The sequence below is a fragment of the Lactuca virosa genome, chromosome 4 (genome assembly GCF_052849685.1).
Source record: "Lactuca virosa cultivar CGN04683 chromosome 4, Lactuca_virosa_CGN04683_v6, whole genome shotgun sequence".
Lineage (NCBI taxonomy): Eukaryota > Viridiplantae > Streptophyta > Magnoliopsida > Asterales > Asteraceae > Lactuca > Lactuca virosa.
Window position 1 is genome coordinate 536,596,884 of NC_136429.1, and position 27,473 is coordinate 536,624,356.

The window sequence follows — 27,473 nt, forward strand, 5'->3', positions numbered from 1 at the left end:
CTAATTTGAGTTATGTAAATATCGTAAATGGAAGCCCATCAAGCATAGGCCCAACACCTATTGATTCCCCTGCCTTAGATTTTATTCACACACGTCCACGACCCATTGCTTAATCAATAAATGATCATACTTCTTTTTCATTTGATGTGCTCGCTTCTGCTGGAAAATTAAATAGTGATGAGGTTCAATTTTCTAAACCTTTATCTCTTGATTTCATCCATAATCTTGAAACCTTAGAAGACGGCCATATTCTTATTCCGTCGGCAATCATGGAAACGGGCCTTTTGAACGAACTTTATATGGTTATTTTGTGGGAGATAGACTAGTTTTTCCTTTTGTAAAGGATCGATCTCTAGAATTATGGCAGGAACATGGGCTTTGCGACGTCTTTATTAATGACGATGATGTGTTATTTTTTAAATTTAACAATGATGTGGGTATGAACTATGTACTTCAAAAGGGCATTTGGAAGATCAAAGGTATTCCGCTATTTCTCCGCAAATGGGATCCAGACGTTTTTTTGAAAAACCAATGCATGACCGGGTTCCCGTTTGGGTTAATATATTTGGCATCCCCCTTCAACTATTTAATAAAGATGGACTAAGTCTTATTGCTAGCAAACTTGGAAAGCCTTTAGAGGTTGACTCTTACACCTCCACCATGTGTGAGTGGGCTACGAGTCGAGCGATTTATGCTCGTATTCTCATTGAGATGTCGGTGAATGATTCTTGGGCTAAAGATATAAAAATCAAAGCTTTCACGGTAAAGGTGCTACTTCCTCTACCCTAAGAGTGGAGTATTATTGGCTCCCCAAGAGATGCGCCCATTGCAAAAAATTTGGTCATGATCATGCTACTTGTCCGGCTTGTGTTACTAGCAACTCCGGCCCTGAACACACAGCTAGCACTCCCATCCAAAAGACGACCATGCCTATTCCGAAAGCAGTTGACCATGAAGGTTGTCACACGGTTAAAAGGAGAACTAGAGCTTCTCATTTCCCTAAAAAGAAGGTTCAAGTTGGCAACCATAAATGCAAAAAACCCGCTTTAAAGATCGCTCAAGTCTACAAGCCTATCGTTCGTGATCCGAGGAAGAAGAATGTGTCGACCAACATGTTTGATGCCCTTTCGCATCAAAGAGTTGACGACAACGTAGACGATCCTAGTATCCCCCCTGTCATCCTCTCCAGAGACTCCATCCCAGCTTCAGATGCTCAAACGAGCTCCTCTCCTGGTGGTCTCACCTCTATTCCAGTTGATCAGGGTTGACGTTTGATATTGCCATATTTATACATGTTTTTAGGCAATATTTAAGTACAATTTAATTAATATTTTGGTTATTTGCATGGAATAATGATACTTATAAGTTCAAATTATATGTTGCAGCCAAAAAGAAGGCATTTTGAAGAAAAGGGACTAAAAGCGTTAAAGAATGGAACTTTGGAGGTTAAAGGCTTGAACGATAAGAAATTTAGAAAAATAGGTACTCATGAGGTGAGTGTTAGAAGATTCACGGCGTGAGTTAGGCCTTCTAGAAGATAAACATTGTGCATGTGGAATCCGTGTTGAATACGGATATCTACTGGATTCACGAGGTGAACCTTAAAGGCTCACGACATGAATCAGGCAAAATCCACAAACTATATATATCCTTGATCCCTACGACTTTGAGGAGGTTAGCTGGCTTAGAGAAGTTCCAGAAGTCGAAAATTACAGAGTCCAAAGGCCTGGGAATTGTTCTTAACACCAAGGAATAACAAGAAGTCATAATTCACTTTTTAGTTTGGTACTTTTCAATATGCTTTTAAATATGACTTGTGTTAGCTTATTTGTTAGAATATCCAGCTAAATCTAGCGGCTTCTGTTAGCTAGATGAAGCTCGAACTCATGGTTTTAATATATTAGTTTAGACTTTGCTTGTTGGTTATGTCTTGTGTTTGATTGGTATACCTAGCATGTTTGACTTGATGTTAGATTGCTTTAATGTCTTATTCTGAGTAGTTAATGACCATTAATCTGCATGAATTTGGCGCCATTGCCGGGGAACGGTTTATTTAATTGTTGATTTATTTGCTTTAGGTTAATCGATCCTTTTTGTAGGGTAAAACCTGCAAAAAGTTATTTTTTTTTCAGATTAGTATTTTTTGTTCAGAACTGAACTCACGACATGACCTTTATAGGCTCACGACGTGAATCCAATTATTTTTCTTTTTCTTCGTTTTTTTGGTTTTCGTTCAGTTTTACGTTTTTATTTGTGTTTATTTTGCAGTAGTTCATGACCATAGGCTCTAGCACACCTTTGGTGTCACCGTTGGAAGATCCAGAGTCGGCCCTTCACAAGAAGACAGGTAAAAACGTGAAAGAAGACCAACCACCAAAGAAGTCACCTTTTAAAGATCTCAAATCAGTCTTTGGAAAAAGTCAGGAAAGAAAGTGGGAGAATCTAGTACATCATCAAAGGTTGAAAGCTTTGATCAAAAATCTAACCCACAAGAATCCGAGTACGAATCCGACCCAGAATTCGAATTACATAGAAGTGAACCCGAAGACGAACCAGAAAATGAGATGGCCAACATTGCGGATATATCCATGGGAGCTTACAAGAAGCGAATTAGAGATGATGATGGTCATGGCCTAGTACAACCTGCAATTCCTGCAACTGCCACATTCGAGTTGAAAGGACACATCCTCACTGCACTCAAGGATGTACCATTTTCTGGAAAGGATCATGAGGATGCTTACAAGCATTTGGATGAAGTTAATGATATAGCGGATTATTTCAATGTCCCAAATGTTCCTAGAGAGATAGTCTTGCTATGGATGCTACCAGTGACTTTTAAAGGAGCTGCAAAAGACTGCCTGAAGGCACTTCCACGTGGTGCAATCACTACTTGGGCCAAAATGCGCGAGCAGTTTCTAGAACAATTTTGCCCACCATCAAAGATATCTAAACTCAAAAAGGTAATAGCCAACTTTGAGCAAAAACCGGGGGAGTCACTTTATGAGGCATGGGAGCGCTACAAAGGATTATTAAGAAATTGTCCTCAAAATGACCTTAACATACAACAAGAAGTCTCAATATTTTATGATGATGTTAATGTCATGACAAGGCAACTCCTTGATTCTCAAGGACCACTAACTAAGAAAAATATGGGGGAAGTCAAGGAGTTGGTTGAAGAATTTGCAAAGCATTCTCATGAGTACCACAATCCAAGGCTGGATGGAGTTAAAGTGTAAGTCCCCAATCTGCTTGTGTATCAATCAGATCCATTTGATGGTGCGGAATCCCAATCAAACGGATGATGCCAGATCAAAATAGAAGAGAAGGAGGAGAAGAATAACTTGAATCTTGAATGTATTGATGATATGATTGAAGTTCCTTACACAAGATTCACTTTCTCTCTCTTCTCTCGTTCTCTATTCTTCTATTCACACTCTGTTCCTCACACCCCTCACCCCTATATATACAGGAGAAACATCTGCCGTAAACCTATTTACGGCCGTAAACACCCACCTGGCCGTAAACCTGACCGTAAACTCATAAAACATTACAGAAAAATACAATCAACTAGAAAAGCAAAGTATAAACCAATATTTTGACCCAACAATCTCCCCCTTGGTTTATAGCTTTCTTTTCTTAATTGACCCAACAAGCTCCCCCTAAAAAGTAGCTGGCTTTTCTTGTTAATCTTCATTGGGAGCTTGGCTTCAGCATTAATCTTCAAATTCTTCACAACTTCAAGATGAAGATGATGAATCTTCAATAATTGACTTCATCTTGAGCAGTTGGGCATTTCTTCAAGATTTAACTCTGAACGCACATTGGGTGAGGAGGCTTCTTGATAAGATTCTTGAAAGATAACGCTTTCAGCTTGAGAATCTTCAGAGAGAATATCAGAAAAAACAATCTTCTGGATCACTTCAGCAGGTACAAGAATAGCAGCAAATTGATTGAGGAGGCTTCAATGCAATCTGTCACATAATCTTCAAGTACAGCTTCACCTTGCTACTGGGTTGAAGGATTGAATGTTGAAAGAATAATCTTCATTTCTTGCTCCTTCGAATGAGAATTATTCGATGCTCACGGATGAAGCTTTGGCTCAGAAATTCTCTGATACAGTCTCCATGAGTCTCGTCTACATCTGAATTCACTTTTCAAGACAAAACAAAACTAAAAGAAAACTTAGCACACAATGTTTTTTGGATTTTTCATATTTTCTGAAAAAGAAATAAAACAGAAATAACACTAATTTTTTGGATTTTTAATTTTCTGATTTTTGTTTGGTTTTTAAAAGTTTTAATTCTCCCCTAATATTTAAATTAGAAGAAACTATGAACAAATTTAACAAAAATAAAAATGATATCTAACTTTATGAGTGACTTGGGATCAAAGTTTTTAAACAGCCTTTATCCGTTTATCAGTACCTCTCCCTTCATGAATAGATCTGGTTAATCACCGATATTGTGGTCCAATTAAACACGAGAGATTGTCACAAAATTAGGACATACTATAAGTGACAAGACAATGTGATCCTAAGATCCTAGATAATATTCCTTAAGGACCATTCAGCTGACGACGACCAAAGATATTGCTGTCCACCTAAATTGAGCAGCGAGATCTACAGACAACCTAGTGATTGTTCAATTTTAAATGTACTAGAACATGTTTCCCGCTTCCTGACATACTCCAATAATCAGGAACTTCCAAAGTACTCCTTACTTTAGGTGAGCAGACAATTATTATGAGAGAAGTCAGATTTAGAATGCATATGCTATACACCCAGGTCGGATCTCTTCCAATCTCGCAGAGGGTGAAACATATGACTAACCAGATTTAGAGGGATTGAGAAGTAGAATGGTGCATATGCTGTGTACCAGGTCGGATGTATTTCAATCACGCAAAGGAGACATCATATGACTAACAGACAGGAAGAATTTCATAGATAGAAGATGCAGAGAAATAGAATTGCATATGTTACAGTCCAGGTCGGATGTATTTCAATCACGCAGAGGAGGCAACATATGACTAACAGAAAGAAAGCAAGAAAATAATTTCCTACAGACCTACTTTATCGGAATTCCCCAGTCGCCCCATCAATACCGGAATTAAGGACAAAGTTCGTACATCGAGGAAGAGTTAAACCACGGTTCTAGATACATATTATTTTAGTGTGACCGGTGGATTATCATGTATATCTCCCTGCTCAAACTATCTGGGCGTCGTATTGTCAGGCTGAATGGATCTATCTAGGTCAAGATTTTCAAGTCTCTAGATTCCTTAAGTTCATTAATGCCTAGTCAAGTCTATTTTAATCTTTCGTGCCTATCAGCGCATCGAACACAGAGCCTAGACAATTCAGATTCAGTCCCTTACACAGATTCAGATTGTCTGTTATCACATGATTATATCACTTCCCAAAACATCTCCCTCAAGCACATTTCATTAACACCATATTTTTGGATTTTCTGATTTTCTAATGTTTTTGGATTTTTTTTTAAATTTTCTAATTTTTGTTTTGTTTTTATTTCTCCCCCTAAATTTCTGCATAGGAGAGAAACAAAAGTAAATGCGCAAATTTAAACTATCCTAAAACAAAAATTAGTCTTTAAAGCGAATCATCTTATGAAAAACTTAGGAGTATAGAGAAGAAAACTCAAACTGTAAGTCACCGATTGAATTTGCATCCAGAAGGTCTGAGAACAGCACGCGTAATCTCAGAACAGATCCAAAAATTCTTCACATCGTTAAGCACTAACCCCATGAGTGATCCCTTCCTTTCTTCCCTTCCCGCAAAGGACACATACTCTCAAATAATGTTCTGAGTGTTGTACAGTTGAGAGATGTCCCCTATCATGTGCCTGGAACAGCCACTACCAACAAACCGAAGTATGATGATATGCCTCCATAGATGCTTCGACACAGAGCGGGATTAGTTGGTCTTTGGAACCCAGTCCATTTTGAAACTGGGTCGACCTTTGTCATCTACGCAAGATAGATTCTCCTATGATATGTCTGTTTATCACAAACAGAAGATGTAGAAATATTAGAGTCATTAGTTGATTTGGGAGATTGAGCTTTCGGAACCCATTTGTAGTTGGGTTTGACCCATTTCTTTTTTGATCCGATGGGTGGCTTAGTACTTGCTTTTGATTTTGATTGTCGGCCGTTGAGATGACTTTGACCTAACCGGTCTTTGTTTAACTGGAGCATCTCTTGGATTGGGCTTCTTGGCCGACATTCCCTTCTTGCCCTTAGGATTCAGATTCTTGGCCTTGTGGGTTTGATTCTTGGCCTTCTGCGCGTTCCAGTTACCATTGTCTGAACGTGACCTTGAGGGGTTTCTTTTGGAGTATCTCCCTCTTGGCGCGTTCTGCCAGCGTTGTGCATAGTACGGAACGTATGCGCGATTAGGACAATTTCTGGCAATGTGTCCAGGTGTTCCACAGTGAAAACATGTCTTTTTCTTCACTGTGAAGTTGTTTCTTCCTGCCCCTGGTGGCGTATCCTTGCATTCTCTCTTATTTTTCCCACAAGCATAATTACAACAGGCACTCTATTTCACTAGAATTGGTTGCATGTATTTACCAACAGTAGGTTCATCAGAAGCAGCTGAGTTCGAAGCAACAGATTCAGAGTTCAAAGAGATATTGGTTTGTTCAGTAGTGTTCTCCTTGTTCTCATCTTCTGCTACTTTACCTGCACATGAAGTAGAAACATTAGTATATTTCATCTCAACACCCTCAGTTGGCCCTGATTGTTCAGTAGTAACTGAAGCTGGAACAGGGGGTTGGCCATATTGAAGATGTGCTTCATTTTCAATTTCTTCCTTAGTCAGAGGGGTATAAGAGTAGTTATGATTGAAAGGGGGAGGGACACTCTCATAACCTAGACCCTTTTGTTGGTTATTTTTAAATTGCAAACAATGGTTTATCATGTTCGCAACAACTTCGCTTGACACATCAAATTTTCTGAAATCAAAATCTGCAGTTTCAAATTTGCTTTTTAATGTGTCAAGCTCAGCAGTTAATTCAGCATGTTGTCTCTTAACATAGTCATAATTTTCACATTTGTTGCTATAATCTTCTTGAAGCCTCCTAAAGTCTTTGGTTTTTGCTATAATTCAGCCTTCAGGGGTTTTTGTCCTTTCCTAAGTTGATATCCTTCGTATTTTAGGTCCTCGACTTCCCTTTTTAGCAAATCATTATATTCACGAAGAATTTTAATCGTAGCTTCACATGATTGAGAGCATGAAACTTCATTGACCGGGATGTTTTCGGAACTCATTGTTTTTCCACACTTCAAAGCGTCAAGTTCATCAGTTATAGCAGCAAGACTAAGATGATTGCGATCTTTTGTCTTCTTGATGACAGCCACGTTCATATCCCATGACTTCGGAAGTGCATTCAACATCTTTTTGTTTATTTCAGATTTAGTTAAGAAGATCCCAGCTATATTTATCTCAGTAGTAAGTGTAGTAAATCGCTGCAACTGAGCTTCTAGGGTTTCTCCAGGGATATAGTTGAACATGTTGAACTTTTGTCTTAACATATCCTGATGACTCTTTTTCATGTCTTCAATTCCCTCGTAGACCTCAAAAACCATTAAAAGCACAACTAGAAGCTAAATTCTTTGACTAAAAACTAAAAGTCAACCTTAAAAGTCAAATAAAAAAAGTCAAACTTAAAAGTCAAACCGAAAACCTAATTTTGAAATTTTGAAGGTTAAACCAGAAAGTCAAAATTTAAAGTCAAATGTCAAAATTGAAAGTCAAAGTCAAAATTTTAAGTAAAAAGTCAATTTAGAAATTTAAAAATTAAAAGCTAATTTTGTTTTGATGAAAATAGAATTTAAAATTGAAAGCAATTTGAATTTTGGGCTAAAAGTGAAAAAATTGCGAAACTGGGTGCGAATGGGAGTGTTTTTGAATTAAATCCGGTGGGAATGGAACAAGTGTCTTGCTAGTTCAACTGGTAAGGCGCAGGGGAAAGGAGGCGGGTGATCCAGGTTCGATTCTTGGCAACCCCAAAATCAATTCCTATTTTTTCTGATGCTGCGTGCGAGGATGACTGCTGCGAAGCTTGCTGAACGTGCGAGGCGCGAGACCGAGGTGCGAACCGGAAATGCTGCAGGACCGCAAACTCTGACCGTACACGTGCGAGCTGTAAACTCCGAGGACCGTATTCTCGGACCGTAAACTCCGAGGCCGTAAACTCCGGGCTGTAAACTTCGGAAACCCTAGCTGCTGACCGTACACGCCGCCACCCCCTCGCTGGTTACGACCAAAAACAACGTTTTTTCGACTTTGAAGCTCCAAAACTCGATCAAAAACCCTTTTTTTATCAAAAACACGAAGAACAAACCCCCTTTATTTTTCAGAGATCTATCCAAAAACGCAGAAATCCTTCAAAAATAAGATCAAATAGGCTCCAGATCTGACAAAATTGACTGATACAATCCAAGCTCTGATACCAATTGTAAGTCCCCAATCTGCTTGTGTATCAATCAGATCCGTTTGATGGTGCGGAATCCCAATCAAATGGATGATGCCAGATCAAAATAAAAGAGAAGGAGGAGAAGAATAACTTGAATCTTGAATGTATTGATGATATGATTGAAGTTCCTTACACAAGATTCACTTTCTCTCTCTTCTCTCGTTCTCTATTCTTCTATTCACACTCTGTTCCTCATACGCCTCACCCCAATATATACATGAGAAACATCGGCCGTAAATGGGTTTACGGCCGTAAACCTGTTTACGGCCGTAAACACCCACCTGGGCGTAAACCTGACCGTAAACTCATAAAACATTACAGAAAAATACAATCAACTAGAAAAGCAAATTATAAACCAATATTTTGACCCAACATAAAGGAAGCAGGAGTGGACAATCTACAGACATGGCTGCTGTACTAGCCATGCTTGATATTATTGATAGGAGAATGAATAAGATGGACCAGACAATACATGCTATTAGAGTTGGGTGTGAAAGGTGCAATGGTCCACACTTGACTAAGGACTGCCACTTAGATGATAATGGGTATAAAAAAGCTCAAGTTTGCTACTCAAGTGGGGATAAATATGATAAAGACTGGAGAAAACCAAAGAAGGAGTGGCTGCCATATGATGAATACAAGATGAAAAAGGAAGAAAAATATAGGCAGACAGGCCGAGGCTTCTACCAAAAAGAGCAACCACCAGCAGAGAAGAAAGTTGACTTGTAGAACATGCTAGTTCGTTTTATGGAAGCGTTTGAGAAAAGGCATGATGATACTGATGCAACACTGAAAGATCAAATGAAGATGATGAAAGATCAGCAAGCTATGATGATTGACCAACAAGCCTTATTAAGAAATCATCAAGCATCGATCCACATTCTCGAAGCTCAACTTGGTCAACTAACAACTTTGGTAAACGAAAAATTCTCTTCACAATTCCCCGATAAAAAGACTCAATCCCATGTCATGATGATCGAGACTGAAGAAGAGGCAATTTCTGAGTTCCTAGAAGCATTAGAAGAGGAGCCAAAACCATCCGAACCAAAGTCGAAGAAGACAAAGCTTGAAAATAAAAATTTTGCTGAAACATTAGACTCACGACGTGGGCCCAGTCTGAACAGAAAATTTCAGCAGTTGTTCCGGCTTATCATCCTCCTTTACTATTTCCGTCCCGAGCTAATCTTCATCCACTGGAACGAGAGCATCTGGAGTTTCTAAAGCACGTAAAGGGTATTCGAATAAATACTCCTTTTATTGAGTCGTTATCTAACATTCCCGAATATGCGAAGTTCCTACAAGATTTGATAGACACTCGTCAGCAATTGAAGAAAGATCCCAAGGTTATTCTTAGTGAGAAAAGCTCAAAAGTTGTATTGGGAGAGTTACCTAAGAAGATGGAAGATCCTGGACGCCTCACTCTTCCGTGTGAATTTGGGAACAATTTGAAGACGTATGCTTTAGCCGATTCTGGGGCTAGCATAAATTTGACGCCTTTCTCATTTTATAAGAAGCTCAATATTCCGAAATTGAAAGCTACAAGAATGACCATTCACATGGCCAACCGTTCAGTGACACAACCCAGGGGCATTGTAGAAGACATCTAAGTAAAAATTTGGAATTTTGTTTTTCCAATTGATTTTGTATTTATGGACATGAAAGAAGATGTCGATGTTCCAATTATTCTTGGCCACCCTTTACTAAATACGGCTGGTGCCTTGGTTGATATTCACGAGTCCAAGCTCACTTTGAGAGTTGGAAATGAAGAGGAAACTTTTGGAGTAGAAGATGGTTTCCAAGGGAGTGATGTTCAAGGTGAGGTTTTCAATATTGATGAAGAAGATGAACTTGGAGAAGTCGAGAAGATAATGGAAGAAGAACTTAAGACAATTCAACAAGTCAAACGCACGAAACCGAGAGCATCCGTTCCATTTTTAGTTGAAGTAATTGCCTACACAAATCCAACTTCTTGGGTAAGCAAGGAAAGTGACGAATTATCAAGTGACGAGGACGAAGATGAGGTTACTTCCAAAGAAAAGAGCGTGAATATGGATGAAAAGATGGTTCCTGTAGAGCTGAAGAATTAGGAAAAAGTAGACAATAAGTTACAAGAGAATAAAGGGACCAAAAGAAAGCTCGATGCAAATGAGATGAAAGCTAAAAAGGAGAATTCGAAAAAAGCATATATCCGACGAGTTCAAGCATACAAAAGACGATGGAAAGAGTAAAAGGTTCAAATGGTGATGGACTCTCCGGAAAACTCAACGTGAGGAGGCACGGTGTCCGGCTCATAACTCCAAGAAAAAGAAGCGCTTCTCGGGAGGCAACCAGAGCTCGGTTTGAATTTTCTTTTCAATTATGCCTTTTGTTAGTTTTTTTTTTAGTTTTTAGGACTTTTGATCATCTAATCATCCAATCATTTTACTTAATTGTGGGGATAATTTAACTTTAAGTGGTAAAAATTAAAAAAAAAATTTTAAAATTTAAATGGAATTAATAATGGGACAAACTTTACAATACAATGGGCTTAGGCATAATAAAATCCGAATTTGGCTGCTCATTATCCCATTTTTTGTTATGGCCCAATTGATTTTAAAATTAAATTAGCCCAAAAATATAAGCCTAGGCGTATTCACCTCGTGAGCTATAAAAACTCACAGCGTGAGTTTTGAAAAACACATGGGACCACAGATTATAATATCAAAACCACTTTGACCAACACCACTTTCAAACTCACGTAGTGAAATTAGTCCGCTGCCCCCCCTCATCCGATTTTGGCCTTCATCAAACACAATCCACATTTGTGCTCACGTAATATCTAATTTAAGGTAAACAACTTCTATTTTTAAGGTTTTATTTTGACTACTTACTTTGATTTGGGGGTTAGGGTTTGTTATATGTTGAGTATCGAAACCATAGCCCTAAATATATGATTCCTTGGTTGCATGTTGTTTAAATGTTCTTAGAAATGACCTAATAGTAAACCCCAACAAAGTTTAGTCCCGATTTCATGATAATTCTGCTTATTGTGTGATACGAACTCATGAGGTGGGTTTGAGAAACCCACGACGTGAGTCATGTGTTTCATGCACGATTTTCTGTTAAATGGCCCCATAAGTTGCTTCATTTTGTTTGGAATTGATATTGAATTAAAATTGCATTGCTCGATTTTGAAAAAAAACCGATGCCTTCACACCCGATTCACGCCGTGAGTTCGCAAAACTCACGAGGTGAATCGTGATTTCCAGAAAAAAAATCGATTATGTTTGTTATTTAATAGCTTTTGTTGTTTGTTTTTCTTCTTGGTTATTCTTTTGCAGAAAAAAAATGACACCTAGACGCGAAGTTCAGGATGTTCCAGCCGGGGTTGCTAACTTGCACCCATTTTACGTGTTTCCAACAAATGTATCAAGGGACGTGCTCACCCACTATAAGAACCGATTGGGTTGGTTGCATAATCGAAAATTTGCTATTGCCCCAACGGTTAATTGGCAAAGGCTTCGGGAGGTCGGACTTGTTGAAAGGCTAAACCCGTTTCTTACAAAAACCTTTATCGGGACCGGGTATTCCTTTACATGTAGGGGATGGAACAATTTATTTTCCATCCAAGAAAGAGTGTACAATGAGTTGTGCGTTGAGTTCTTCTCCACCATGGCGTTTCACGAAAATGTCCAAGATCCTACTTTTCCACAACCATTAGTTTTCCGTTTATGTGGGGAATATCGGGAATGCAGTTTAGTGGAGTTTTCGTGGAGGATGGGTTTATTTGAGGCTCACGAGGCAATGACCCCCGCGTTTGTTATGTTCTTACATGGGCTACCCGTACTTATTCCGGGGGAATGTCGGGGCATGAATTTTGGAGCAATATTGCTTCGGGTGTGCTAAATTCCGGTGTGTCACCGGAAAGCAGCATCAAATCACCAATCTACCGTTTGATCCACAGACTCATTACATTCTCCATCCACCATAAAAGAAATGGAGATAAGGTCACCAAGATCAATTTATTTTTCTTGTGGTCCATTCTACAGCCGGGGTTTTGTTGCAATCTTCCTTACTTTTTAGCCCGCTATTTAGCGGAATATACGGTGAGCTCCCGACCTGGAAGCCCTATTTGTGGTGGCCACTTTGTCACCCGTTTAGCCAAGTCTTATGGTGTGCTTATTCCTACGATTACACGGACACTTACGTGTAAACAAGGGAATGAGTTTTCTATGGGATACCTTGAGACCATGAGGGTTGTGGTCAATTATGGGATGCATTGGGGGATACCGAACAACGATAACGAGGGTGATGAACAACCAACCGACGAGCCCGAGCAACAACCGAGTCCTCGAAGATGGAATGTGAGAGCACGGGGAGAGATGTGGAGAACTCAACAATATGAAGGTGGTGTACCCACCGACCCGTTCCAAAGTCGGGCGGGTACCTACTTGGATAACCTTCGTGGGGGTGTGACTTACAATACCCAACTTCTCGAGGGTCTTTATTCCCACATGAATGTGGTAAGACCACCTACCGTTCCACCTCAATGCCCATATATCCCAACGTGGGCAGAGCTTTGGATGCCGAGAGGAGACGGGGCTGGAACAAGCGGCGTGAACGAGGATGAAGATGATGATTGATCGTTTCGTTTATTTTTGTTTATTTTAGTTTATTTTATTATTTTTGGTGTGTCTTGGGATTGTAAAACTATTAAGATATTATATTATTTTTCTCTTCTTTGGTTGTTATTTTCAGATTTGCTAGGAGTCGCAGAAAAAGGAGTGTCGAGATAAGAGTGCTTCTACGTTTACCCAAGTGTTTAAAGTTGAGAGTCGAGACCCACAATTTAAAATAAGTGTGGGGTGAGTCAAGAGAGAAGATAGAGTTAGAGAAAAAAGTCCAAAATAATAGGGTTAGAAGAGTCTTAATCCATTAAGACATGGGGTTGAATACAAGATTTACAAAGAGAGTTGGAGGAAATTTATTTTTCTGGGATTCCAGTTTTCACGCTGTGAATCTTTTAAGATTCACCTTGTGAACCAGTAAATGATGACTTCCCATAATCCGCTTCACCCCGACTTCACCTCGTGAATTTTATAAACCCCACGACGTGAATCTATATTTTTCATGAAAATGAAGATCATTGTTGCATATTCATTATGTCGTTCACCACTATTCTTCTTGGGATTATTATGGAGATTATTATGACTCATTTTATCTACCATGCAATGTGGCGTATGCTTTCCCACATTGTTCTTTACGCTTTGGAAATTTGCACCACATTTGTTGAAGATTGAAGGGTTAATTCAATATGTTGTCGACATATTTGCATATCTCACGTGTTCAAGATCCAAGTTCTTTATCTGAAGAAGTCCATATTCAAGATGTACGAGAATCCACGCTTTTAGAGTTCGATCATGCCACCTCTATCCCAGGGAGTCTGTTCCTTTTTCTCCCTTTTATTGCTTTTAAATTATTTTATGCATACAATGAGGCATTGTATGTAATAAGTGTGGGGTAGGAGGGTCGAAAAAGTAAATTGCTAGAAAAATTTAAAATTTTAAAAATTTTAGAAATAGATTTGAAATAATAATCTAATAATTGAATCTAGTAATAGTTTGAACTTAAATTGCTAGTGCTATGTGGGATGATCCGATGAGAGCTCAAATGTTTAATTGAGCCAACATATGTTATAGTATATTTGTGGCTTCCCATTTCTAGTGAAAAGTCATGAGTTATGAAAAGGTAATCCGGTAGTTTATATGGCATAATAAGTTTTGCAGCCTAAACTTGAAATCTATCCAAGAGAGCTTATGTAGTCATTGCACATAGACTAATACCTTTAGCCAACAAAGGTTGAAGTTAATGATGGGTTTTAGTATACTACAACATCCTATGGTGCACATACAACCCTAAATACCTTGGATCTATGTTTTCAGTAATTATACATGCAAAGGAGTTTCCAAGGCATTAAACCTATAACTAGCATGCAATTTTAACATATACAATACAAGATACTAGTTAGAGTAACATACCTTTTTATGTGGCTTGAAGTATTGATGTATTTGGTGTTGCTAGGAAGACTTTGGCCTTTAAGAACTTAGTGCCCCAAGTGTTGCACCTCAAATGGAATCACAACTCACCTAGGTCAAAGGTGACTCTTGAGAGAGAATTCCATGCACCAAAACACCTCCATATTTCTCTAAGAAAAGAAGCCCACGTTTTTGGTCATGATGCATGTATTTATATGTGTGGGTTCCAAAGGTCATGGGTATAACCCAAATCCATACCCATGGGTGTTATGATCCATGGTTCATGTAGCCCAACTCTTTATGTATCCATACATAAACTTGGTCCAACGTGGATCATAAGCCCAACACATATAAATATAACTAATTACCATAATTAGTCCCCATAGATTTAATTAGTCTCTTTTGATCACTAAATTAAATCCAAATTAATTCTTGATCAATACTAATTAAAACATATGATTTCATATTAATATATTATAACTTATAATATATTAACAAATCATATATAACCTTCTATCAAGAGTCCATCCTAACAAATTGTCCTGGTGTTATGCAACCCAAATGGACCATGCTACTCTCAGGTTGAGTGCATACCAATAATAGTTATGGGCTTAGACATCTAATCCAACAGTCTCCCACTTCGATAAGTCAAAAACTATTATTGCAAATATGACTCCAAGATCCCGACTAGCAATCGTAGCTCTTAAAAGCCGTTCTTGAACTCTGACCTAGTCAATGACTTGTCCATTAGATAAGAGATCATATATTCCTCCATTCTAGATATCATATGGACTGAGACATGGATTATAATCATTCTCTCTGTCCATTTGTTGTTTCCCGATTTCCGATTTATGACGACCGACTAATTGAACAAATCGAATCAGTCCAGGCCCGGCCGAGTACTTACGTTTGTCATCACCAAATCATCAAGGGGCCCACATATATCGCTTTTATCCCTCCAAGGGTAAAAGGAATGGATAAACTTCTACCCAAATGTTCGCTTGCACTTACTCATCAAATTACACACAACGATATGTTTTATAACAACCAAGTTACTGGTTGCGTTTACATATGTCAATGTGCAACCGACGCGCAACTACAACTCACACGTGTCCGTTTGAAGAATATAAGATATTATCGTTTCATGATCACTCGTGATAAAATCCATGAAGTGATTCAAATGAGCGTGGGTTTAATCCAATACTTGAATCTCATTCCAGGATCACTCATGAATGTTGCAGCAAATTTTGCTATGTCTAAACACTTTAGACATCTATAAGCCCAATTCATGACAGTCTTGATTAATACCTACTTCCAACGTATGATTGACTATGGAGAGTTTGAATAACCTAGTTATTCGGGAAGTCAAAACATACAAAGTGAAACCCAAGAATAATCGAATCCAATATGGTCTCAGAACTTATAAATATAAATAAAACACCTTTTATTTATCATCATATTAATTACACATTATTCATTTTATAATGTTTCGATTTAACAACCTAATACTTGAATTAAAACAATAGTCATGCCATGTTCCATGCATGCACACTATGTTTGTCCAAACCAATAGTTATGCCATACTCCAAGTATGTACACTATGTTTGTCTATGATCCTTACTTTGTGAAATAGATCAATTGAACATGATTCCAATTATGCTCATTTCACAATCCCAAATCCTTATCGCAAATGTAAGAATACAATATTCTTTGCCATTTACTGAAATCTGTTAGATTCTAAACTTATATGCAATGATCCTCTTGTAACGACTATACACAAAAGTCACAAAGGCTTGGAAACAGACATTACAAAGTATCCAATGGAGAGCAATTCCATGGAAACGAAGTCTCAAATTCAAAGTACATTCCTTTGAACATCCTTTTTGCATTAAGTTTTCTAATTTTACACAAATTTAATGAATAACTTCCACCTATGGAAACATTTCCACGTTCCCATTTTGATTATCACTTCTGAACAAGAGTTGCCTCCTTTTAGAATATGTCAATATGGTCCTTCCAAAATTAACACTTTACTTCCAATTGTCCATGAGCAACCAATCTTATGCACAAAAGTCACAAAGGCTTGGCAACAGACATTACAAAGTATCCAATGGAGAGCAATTCCATGGAAACGAAGTCTCAAATTCAAAGTACATTCCTTTGAACATCCTTCTTGCATTAAGTTTTCTAATTTTACACAAATTTAATGAATAACTTCCACCTATTGAAACATTTCCACGTTCCCATTTTGATTATCACTTCTGAACAAGAGTTGCCTCCTTTTAGAATATGTCAATATGGTCCTTCCAAAATTAACACTTTACTTCCAATTGTCCATGAGCAACCAATCTTTGGTAAACCTCAGATTGTCCTCGACAATTGCTTAATCATTTTAGTCATACCCAGTTCTAGTACTTTTTCCCTCTTAATGCCCCAGGCATTTGGAAAAATTTAGACCAGATGAATATTTCAGCACATGTAATCGATCTTATATCCGAAGCATATGGGACACGATTGATTATGTCTCACATAAATACATGATACTAGACCAGTCTTTTGCTATAATATTTCTATTTGTCATGTTCTCACAATTCAGACTATGAAAAGGGATGCCGTAATCATAATCGAATTTTGAGAACGCAATTAACATTTCCATATATAGAATATCCTTATGTTGAACCATTCCAACATAACATTCATATATATTTGACTAAAATTGATCAAAATCTCAATCTAAGCTTTCAGAATTTGGATGAAGTATAATTTCCTCTCCCTTAATTATAGCAAAACAACTTTTCAAACCCTGCATCTTTGAAAATTCGAAACTTTGTTTTCTATAATTAACATTGCTAACTTGCAATACCTAACATAATAATCATGCTCCCACTAACATGATAATTATTAGCATAACACTTATGCTCCCACTAGCTTTGACATGTATCCAGAAATCAGCTGGACTTCCAGAAATCAATACTTTATTGACTTTCTTACCAAAGTTCAGATTTTTGATACGAGATGCTTTGATAACACTTTATCAAAATCAAACACCTTTCCTTAGATAGTTCACATGTGTGTATAAACAATTTTTAGAACTATGAAAAGGGATGTCGTAATCATAGTCTCAATCGTTTAGACCTTTGCCATTTCTCACAAGTCCATGTTAGTGTGCCGGTTAACCACACACGCTCCACTAACGACTTTGAGAATGCAAATATCACAATTGCTATCTACTTAAAATCTATTTAGCGAAAGCGTTTCCTCACCATCATTTCATGAATCGGAGAGAAACCTTATGAAACTTAGATTTTATGGTGTATGTGTTCCTATCCATGTGAAGTTTTCATAACCGCAAGAGGAGGTTAGTGACAAATCCAAACTCATATGGACTAAACTCGTTCAATCTTAACTTCTTGCCACCTGGCAGCACAAGGGCCTACCATTGCTTCCAAGTAGTTATGAAAACAAATGAGAACTCATAGAACTCACATGCATAGTCAACTTTAACTGGAATGGGCACAGAAACAAGAATATGTCAACACGATAGGTTACAAGCCTCAAGTCGTGTGCTAGTGATAAACAACAGGTTTTATTCTTGATTCGTTCTTGAAACTTTTTCAAGATCTTTAAGACTCCCACTGACCTCTTGACATATAAGATTCTCTTGTCAAGAACGATTCGTTAACAAAACAAATATTCAAGAGTTAGTGTGGATACTTATCAAGATAAACACTTCACACAATTGGTCTTAGTTGGTCTTTGTTTTATCCAAAACATCACAACTTACCAATTTCAAATGTACAAGAGTAAGAAAACATTTTACTCTACATTGGACAAGTGTTATAAACCTTCTAAGGATTATGTCACTCAAGTTACAATCTTGGAGTATGACTCTAAGACTTGTTTTGGAACGAAGTGTGATTCATCCTTTTGATTTTAACCATGTCAACGATCCACGATTCCTCTTCTTAGCCAAACAAATGCACTAAGATGTCCTTAGAGAATAAATTGTGATATGGTTTCATAATCACTAAGATAATCACAAAACAAGATACTCAAGTACTCTCCCACCTTTTCAGATTGGAGAAACTTTTATCTTTCTGCCTAATTTGATTCTTCTTATTCGTTCTGCCTTACATTGAAACTTTTCCAATGTTTCGGAATTACACTTAAACTTGTAAGCACAACCATACTTACTAAACTTTAGTAAATCATGACGAATAGTCTTATCGTTCTCTGTGGTGGACCTGACCAACGCACACCCAAGTGTACCCGATCCCCTAGTCCTTCACTTGACTCACATATACATGTGATCAAGGAATTAGTCTTAATTTCCCAAAGATGAAAATTCTCATTCATCATAAAATACAAGTTGCATGATTCCAAGTTTCTATCCAACTGAATCTTGGGTGATGAAAATCTTTCCTTATTTGGTAAATTATGACACCACCACAAAGGAAAGAATCAAATCCATTTTCCAATATTGCTATCAGTGGAATCATATAAACAACAATTTTTCACAAATGCTATTGTAAGGATATTTAAAATAAATAAAATTAAAACTTTTTCTTTTATTTTAAAACTTGCGGAAAAACTTATCCTTACAACGCCAATGCATATGAAAACAATGTTGTTATTTATTCCTAGACAATCTATCACAACTCTAAAGCAACAGCTCAAAATTCTGATCACCGAACCATACGATCGAAATCCATCTTCGCGATCACAATCAGCATATTCTTCCTTTAAGCTTCCTCTCCTTTTCTTTTATTCTTAAAACATATAAATACGACCTAGTCACATCATGTAATAAGAATCTCAAAATAGGAACTTAATAGAGTTAGATAGTGGACTTTACCCGAAGTAGAGTCAAACTTTTTGACTTTACCATCCTTATGATCTTTTAGGTAAATACGGCAGCTTCGCAACCAATGCCCCTTCCATTGGCAATACAAACATATGGACTCTTTGGGAATGGTACACAGGACTATCTCAAACTTAGCCTTTCTCTTTACCATTTGGTCAACCGAGTTGACTATGGTCGATCCCTTTCCATTGGGAAGAGAAAGTTTTTATGGATTTCCAATGTTGCCATTGTCAATGTCCATGGAAGATTAGGAAGTCGATCTTCCAATCAAATTTGCTTTACCAGTGCCCCAAATCATTGCCGATTCAGCAGCATCAAGGAAATAGGTAAGATCATTAAGGGTCATGTCATGGTCCGTCACATAGTAGTCCTTAAAGAACTCACTATGTGACTTAGAAAGTGATTGAAGAACCTAGTCAACAGCCAACTTCCTCAAGACCTTGACACCCAACTCTCCCGACTTGTCAATATGTGACTTTATCTCCAAGATGTGAGCACACATAGACTTTGCTTGCCAATAGGGCTTGAGTGACCTTGAAATTTTTAAGAACTTATGGGTTAAGGAGAATAATTGGAGGAGGTAGAAGAAGAGAAGTATGATTTCCATGATCCAACCACGGGACATCATCTTCAGTAGGAAAGCTTGTTACAAGAGATTTGGGAAGATCATAGTTGTCTGAACCAGACATCTACAATGGGAGAAATTCAAGTTAGTTGATTTAAGTCCTTAATATAACACCCAATATGAAATATTAAGGCTAGGACCCAACACAATATTTTATAACTTGGAAGAGGGATGTCGTAATCAAAGCTATAAAATATTTGAAGGTAGGCGAATGACGATTCATCAATTTCCACCATAAAAAACCTAATAGGGTATTGGGTTTTAATTGGATTGAAACTCCTAGATCCTTTGAGATTCATTGAACTATTCAATGGCATGTTTAAATATCGATTGTGCCCTCTCAAGTTTGTGACTGGGATGCCGAGGATCACAAACAAGGTGTGAATAACCATGCAAATTAACTTGGTGCCCTTAAATTTTTATCACCTAATCAATGTGTCGGTTACCCACACGTGCACCACCGATCTGTGATAAACATTAAGTCGCCCTTTGCCACTCTTACTAGTCCATATTAGTGTGTCGGTTACCCACACACGCTCCACCAACGACTTGGTAAGGTACAAAGTGTAATTTCATGGGTTAGCACCAAATTCACATTTTCCTAAGTAACTAAGATTGGGAATTTATAAGTGTTTAGTTACTTAGTATTTATCATTATACTTTTAATGAAGGGAGAATTAATTTCATGTCAAACCCGTTCGGCTAACGACCCTCCACCAGTCAAGGAAGCGGTGGGTGAGAGTGGACACCCATTAAACTGCCATTTTATAGGCAGTAACCTTATACTCCCCTTATAGACCGGCTTCGTGAATGAGGCCTACTAACGGTAAGACTGACTTTATTCTTATACATATATATAAATATTAAACCTATAATATTATAATAGTATAAGGGTTGAATTTTAACTTTTAAAATTCTAAGGGTTTAACTTGGAATTAAAGTATTCATGGGGGGAACTTTACAAATTCCAAAACTTGAGGCAAGTTTTGAACAATTCAAAAACTTTTGGTTTCCATAACTTAAGAGTTTAAAGTAGTTTTAATGAGAAACTCTTCAAGTTCCATAATTTGAGGACAAGTTATGGAAGACTTTAAAACATTTAAAAAATGAGACTCTTCATTTTCATAACATATGAAAATATTATGAGTTTTAAAAATCATAAATGAGACTTTTCATATAACTTGAGGAATTTGGATTGAAAACAAATTTTATGAACAACTTTTATTTTAATTTGGATTGAAAACAATATATCACATAAATTTTCTATTAATCTAAACCAACTCATAAGAACAAGATAATTCATATCATCAATCTTCAAGAAATTAGCATGAACATATAAACTAATACAAATCTTAAAATTATGACAGTTATCTTTGAAATTGGATTAGCATGAACATTACCACATCAAAAACAGGTTTATAAGTTCAAAAACAGCTTAGGGTAATATTCCTAGTCCAATTCCAGCCAAAAAACTCAAAAATCTGATGTCAGGGGCTTCAACTCGCCGAGTGCAAGAACAAATTCGACGAGTTGGATAAGTTTGTACATGGACTCGTCGAGTCCCCTGTCGAGACAGCAAAAAACTTAAATTTTCAGCCTTTTCAGCAAGTATAACTTGAAAACAAGCCTAGGCTCTGATACCACTGATGGGTTTTAGTATACTACAACATCCTATGGTGCACATACAACCCTAAATACCTTGGATCTATGTTTTCACTAATTATACATGCAAATGAGTTTCCAAGGCATTAAACCTATAACTAGCATGCAATTTTGACATAAACAATACAAGATACTAGTTAGAGTAACATACCTTTTTATGTGGCTTGAAGTCTTGATGTATTTGGTGTTGCTAGGAAGACTTTGGCCTTTAAGAACTTAGTGCCCCAAGTGTTGCACCTCAAATGGAATCACAACTCACCTAGGACAAAGGTGACTCTTGAGAGAGAATTCCATGCACCAAAACACCTCCATATTTTTCTAAGAAAAGAAGCCCACGTTTATGGTCATGATGCATGTATTTATATGTGTGGATTCCAAGGGTCATGGGTATAACCCAAATCCATACCCATAGGTTTTATGATCCATGGTTCATGTGTCCCAACTCTTTATGTATCCATACATAAACTTGGTCCAACATGGATCATAAGCCCAACACATATAAATATAACAAAGTACCATAATTAGTCCCCATAGATTTAATTAGTCTCTTTTGATCACTAAATTAATTCCGAATTAATTCTTGATCAATACTAATTAAAACATATGATTTCATATTAATATATTATAACTTATAATATATTAACAAATCATATATAACCTTCTCTCAAGAGTCCATCCTAACAAATTGTCCTGGTGTTATGCAACCCAAATGGGCCATGCTACCCTCGGGTCGAGTGCATACCAATAATAGTTATGGGCTTAGACATCTAATCCAACAGTTAAGCACCCTTGCTTAAGCATGTAGGTTTTTGAGTGAAAAGAGTGAGTTATACATGTAAAAAAAGAGAGAGAAATTACCAAAAAGTTAAAGAATTTTGGAGCTATCAAGTATGAAGATCAAAAGATCAAAATTCCAAAGAATCAAAAAATTGAAGATATCAAAAATTACACAAAAAGGTGGTGAATTCAAAGAAATCAAAGATGAAATATTCAAGAAGTAAAGAATTCAAGAGCTCCATGGTGGTATCTGTAATGCCCGTGTTTCTAGGCTAGGAATTAATATTGACATTATAGTCTAGGTTAACCTTTGTAACTCATTTTGAAGAAATGAAAAGGAATTATGTGAATATTATGTGAATTATATGGTTTATGCTTAATTATTGGGGTTTAATTAATTAAGAATAAAAATGAGCGTCAAAATTAAATATTAGATAAAGCCTATATCTATTAAGAAACTTGTAGTTGGTATGACAAGGATTACGGATATATAAAGAATATCAAAATCCGAGTTATAACGAAGAAGTTATGACCTGTCGAAGTTTCGCAACAAATCGGCACGGTGCCGAATGTCGTAAAAAGTGAGTTTTTGATAAACTACTTTTTGGCCTTAGTGATCTAAACGAAAGTCGTAGTGTTCGTTAAACCGAGAGTAGGCATAAAAAGAACGCCCAAATATGACTTCATAACCCCCGGAATACGCCACGAAGAGCCCGAGAAGCCCGGAAAATTTATCTTTGCGGTTTCGAAGCCCGACCCTCGCAGAGCCCGGTTTCTGAATAAAACTCCTGGTTTTATTAGAAACGAACGTTTTAGGAAACGAATTGCTGTCCGATTTTCATCAAATCAAGTGAGTGTATAGTTACCTTCATCTTACACCTAGATATGAAGTATTTTATATAAAATACGTGCTACGTGTAATTATATTAATTGTTTAATTGAGGTGACTGTTGAATTGATGTTTTATACAAGTTTTAAACTGTATATGTATTTTTATCTACAAATATGTTGGATAAAACATGGGTAGATATTTGATGTGTGATGAGATAAAAATGATGAGAGGCCTCGATGTGATTGTGATCCAGTCATCTAGCGGAGTTTGGATGACGACCACAGACTTTCTAGACAGTCCAGTGGAACACTGGCAGGCCCGCAACCTGTAGGTGTAATGAACTAGAGTGTTCATTCGCTGTACTCCATCCCCCTCATGTTTGCCTTTAGGACATGTATGGCTGAGGAAACCCCTTAGCAGTAGTGTCCATCCCGGTGATATTCTTTAGGCTAGGTCCCTTGTGATAAGTGTTTAGGGACGTAAAGTGAGGATAACGGGAATGGGTAATCAGGGTTATTGTTGATTGGTGAACTTAATAAGTTTATTATTATTGTGGGTTGAAAACCCTATATTCTCACCAGGCTCCCAAGCCTGACCCACTCAGCTTTTTATGTTATAGGTAGTGGACCCCGAGCATAGTCGGAGGACGATGAGACATTTTTGGATTATAGGCCAGTAGTTGTAAATAACTGTTGAAAGGCTAATAATGTCTTGTTTATGCTTTTGATCTGTACGGGAACATGACATCCCGAGGTTTTGATATGAAATGAAATTATATATTTCTTAAAGAAAGGTTTTGACAAACTTTTATCATATTTTGTATTGGGGAACAATTCCGCAACATCTTTTAAAAAGATTTCTCTGATTTTATTTTAAAAAGCATAAATTAAATCGGTCTTTTCTGGCCGAGAAATTAGGGGATGTCACAGTTGGCATCAGAGCATTAGTTTAAGCGAACTAAAAAATTTTAGAATTTCTAGACTTAAACTTAGAATGCTAAGTGATGATTGTGAGATGAGTGTCTACCATATTTTAGACACGAGCACTAGTTTATTTTAGGAAAGGTGCCTAAAATGATTTTATGTGCTAAATGTTATATGTTTGCCATATATGCCATTATTTGTTTGGATCTATGGTCTGTTGCCGACCGGATCTGGAAACCTTAAGTGTGTAGGATTCTAACCGTACGAATACGAGATTAGAACTAACATGTAAACGTTTCAGAGTGATAAGGGAATTTAAATACCTATCGAGGATAAACACCTAAATTCTCTTTATTCGGTATATAGATTGTAATGGCAAGAACTTGTATTGGAGTTGCAATTGCAAACGGAAACAGGGATCAACAGCCTCAACCTCAAGTAGTTGAGCAAGTACCTGTTGTAGGAGCTGCACCTGAGCCAATAACGATGGCTGGGGTACAAGCAATGATGCAGATGATGTTAGATCGCCAAATGGAGGAGACCAGGCGATTACTACGACAGAATAGGGAAGAAACTACGATACCTGTTGAACAGCCCGTATTGAATGAAGGGCAATCAGTAGGAGGGAACTACAGTGGGACTCTTGGTCAAGCCAACCCACCGATAGTTAGACAAAACAACCAGGATGGAGGATTTGATGGACGCGGATGCAAATACAAAGATTTCATGGCGTCTAAACCGCCGTGTCTATCTGGAAGTCCGACACCGGTGGAAGTTATGAACTGGATCTCCGAAATGGAGACGATGTTTGAAAGCTGTGAGTGCAGCAACAAACAAAAGACCGCACTTGCAATTCCTCTGTTAAAATCTGGTGTACTGAGCTGGTGGAAGTTACTAGCTGATTCGATGCCCAAGGGAGAAGCTAGCAAGATGTCTTGGGAAGATTTTGTGGTACAGCTGAAATTGCAATACTGATCAGAGCAGGATCTTCTGGAAATTAATAATGAGTTCCAGAATTTAAAGAAGGGAAAGATGAGTGTTACTGAATACGCTGCTAGTTATACGGAAAAGATGAAGCTCGTTCCTCATCTAGTTCCAACTGAACTCTCTAAGGTCAACAAGTTTGCCCTCGGATTACCAGCGGACTTTGGTCCGATGGTCAAGCAAGCAACCACTTTGAAAGCCGCCATCTGGGCTGCTAAGAATGTTGAGGTTCAGATCAGAGAGAAGGATCTGGAGAGGGCAGAAGTTGGTGAAAAGAGAAAATTTGAAGGAACTTCAGGTTCCAACAAGAAAAGCAAATTTTCTAAGTCTAAGAAGTTTGGAGGAGGAAGAGGTGAAGTGAAATGGTGTGAGAAGTGCAAAAAGAAGCACTCTGGGAAATGTAGCGAGGGGGTGACTTGCTTCAAATATGGAAAGACTGGGCATTATGCCAACATGTGTCCGTCCGATAAGAGGGTATGTTTTGAGTGCCATGAAGAAGGCCATGTTTTTAAAGACTGTCCGAAGAGGAAGGATGCAGCAAAGCCCAATCTTCCACCAAAGCCGAAGGCGAGAGCCTTTCAGATGACACTTGAGGCTGCAAAAGAAGAAGTCGATGTCGCTTCAGGTACTTTTCTCCTAAACGAATTGCCAGCCCAAATTTTGTTTGATTCTGGAGCCAATTACTCCTTTATATCGCATGAATTTGGTAGAAAACTAGCTTTGCCTGTAGATAGACTAGTTAATGCCTTACTAGTCGAGATTGTGTTGGATTTTGGTATAATACAACATCCTATGGTGCACATACAACCCTAAATACCTTGGATCTATGTTTTCACTAATTATACATGCAAATGGTTTCCAAGGCATTAAACCTATAACTAGCATGCATTTGACATAAACCATATAATATACTAGTTAGGGAAACATACCTTTTATGTGGCTTGAAGTCTTGATGTATTTGGCCTTAAGATCTTAGCACCAATAGTATGAAATGCATCAAATGGAATCACAACACACCTAGGACAAAGGTGGCTCTTGAGAGAGAATTCCATGCACCAAAACACCTCCATATTTCTCTAAGAAAAGAAGTGGTGATTTTGGCTATGGAGTAACCTATTTATATGTAGGATTCCAAGGGTCATGGGTATAACCCATAATCCATACCCATGGGTTTTATGATCCATGGTTCATGTGGCCCAACTCTTTATGTATCCATACATAAACTTGGTCCAACATGGATCATAAGCCCAACACATATAAATATAACTAATTATCAAAATTAGTCCCCATAGATTTAATTAGTCTCTTGTGATCACTAAATTAATTCCAAATTAATTCTTGATCGATACTAATTAAAACATATGATTTCATATTAATATACTATAACTTATAATATATTAATAAACCATAAATAACCTTCTCTCAAAAGTCCATCCTAACAAATTGTCCTGATGATATGCAACCCAAATGGACCATGCTACTCTCGGGTCAAGTACATACCAATAATAGTTATGGGCTTAGACATCTAATCCAACAGTCTCCCACTTGGATAAGTCTAAAACTATTATTGCAAGTACGACTTCATAACCCGACTAGCAATCATAGCTCTTAAAGCCGCTGTCGAACTCTGAACAACTCAATGACGCGTCCATTAGATAAGGGATCATATATTCCTCCATTCTAGATATCATATGGACTGAGACATGGATTATAATCATTCTCTCTATCCATTTGTTGTTTCCCGATTTCCGATTTATGACGACCGACTAATTGAACAAATCAAATCAGTCCAGGCTTGGCCAAACACTTAGGGTGTCATCATTAAATCATCGAGGGGCCCACAGATATCGCTTTTATCCCTTTAAGGGTAAAAGGAATGGATAAACTTCGACTCATATGGCTTGTTCTACTACTTGTTGAATCATATACAAAGACACGTTTTATAACATCGAGTTACCAATGCGTTTTCGTGCAATCAATGTATAACCAACTCATAGTAAGAACTCATATCTCTAGGTTTGAAGAATATAAGATATTATCGTCTCATGATTCACTCGTGATAAAATCCATGAAGTGATTCAAATGAGCGTGGGTTGAATCCAATACTCAGAACTTATAAGCACTCATGAATGTTGCAGCAACTCTTTCTATGTCCACTACCTTGGACATCTACAAACCCGATTCATGACAGTCTTGCCTTAATACCTACTTCCAACGTATTATCGACTGTGGATGGTTTCAATAACTTAGTAATTCGAGAAGAACGACATAGTTATTCTAGAAGTCAAAACATGCAAAGT

General features: G+C 37.5%; 1 non-coding gene across 1 annotated transcript; it reads right to left on the reverse strand.

Moving 5' to 3' along the window:
* Positions 1-2,948: 2,948 nt before the first annotated feature.
* On the reverse strand, positions 2,949-3,055 carry LOC145110116 (small nucleolar RNA R71). The gene has a single exon (XR_013709497.1). It is a non-coding gene; the product is annotated as a small nucleolar RNA R71 (small nucleolar RNA).
* Positions 3,056-27,473: the final 24,418 nt, after the last annotated feature.